The sequence below is a fragment of the Lathyrus oleraceus genome, chromosome 5 (assembly GCF_024323335.1).
Source record: "Lathyrus oleraceus cultivar Zhongwan6 chromosome 5, CAAS_Psat_ZW6_1.0, whole genome shotgun sequence".
Lineage (NCBI taxonomy): Eukaryota > Viridiplantae > Streptophyta > Magnoliopsida > Fabales > Fabaceae > Lathyrus > Lathyrus oleraceus.
The window spans coordinates 640,260,720-640,261,665 of record NC_066583.1 but is presented as its reverse complement, the minus strand read 5'-3'; the positions used below and the strand labels follow the sequence as shown (position 1 = coordinate 640,261,665).

Below are 946 nucleotides of genomic sequence, written 5' to 3'. Positions count from 1 at the left end.
TTAAAAAATGTCTATAAAGTGACAGGGCATCAAGTAAGAAACTATTTAAGGGGATGATTTTAGATCAAGTCCATCACAATTAATAATTTGTATTACTTTATGTGCAGTCTTAAGGTCATGTTTGATAGCTCTATATTCAAGAAGAACCTTATTAATTTTATTTTTGTATTCAATAATTTATCTTTATTAATTTTATTTTTTATTAATATATATTAATTAATTAAAAATTAAAAAACAAATATTATTAATTAAAGTTTAAAATATTTGTACCTGATGAGACAAGGTTCTTTTGTAGAAATTTTCATAAAACTTAGTTTTAAAAACATAAAGACAAAATGAGTTTGTTATAAAGTGGTATTTATAATAGTAGTTTTAACAATTTTGATGTAATGTTGAATTTATAAATGATTTGATTATTAGAATTCTTAAAACCTACCAAAAGAGGTAGAAACATATTTATGATTAATAGATAGTATTATATAAAGAAGTTGCAGGGGTATAGTTTGTTTAGTGTGGGGGGTACACGAATATGTTCTGGAAATGAAATGAAACACTTAATCGGGCCCAGAATAATTTAAAATCCGGTCCAGTATGGGTGTAAAACGAAATAATGAAAAAGAGAATAAAAACCGCCGTTGCCGGGGATCGAACCCGGGTCACCCGCGTGACAGGCGGGAATACTTACCACTATACTACAACGACATCTTCTTGTCGTCGTTTTGGTAGAATATTATAATTATAATCCTTTGTTTATTAACTGTGATACCAATTGCATCCCAACTTAGTTCCCTTCTTTCTCTTTATTATAAGATTTGCATGTGATTTTGATGTTCTGTTCTTTTTTCTGCTCATAATTTGTATGTTTGTATTTCTTGATTGAGATCTATATTATTTATTTATTTTTATAAATAGTATTTAAAATGTTTAATATAAATTTTTAATTTAT

The 946-nt window shown here is 26.4% G+C and overlaps 1 non-coding gene across 1 annotated transcript; it reads right to left on the bottom strand.

Annotated features, from left to right (window-relative positions):
* Window positions 1–630: 630 nt before the first annotated feature.
* TRNAD-GUC (transfer RNA aspartic acid (anticodon GUC)) lies at window positions 631–702 on the bottom strand. The gene has a single exon. It is a non-coding gene; the product is annotated as a tRNA-Asp (tRNA).
* Between the last annotated feature and the right edge of the window lie 244 nt (window positions 703–946).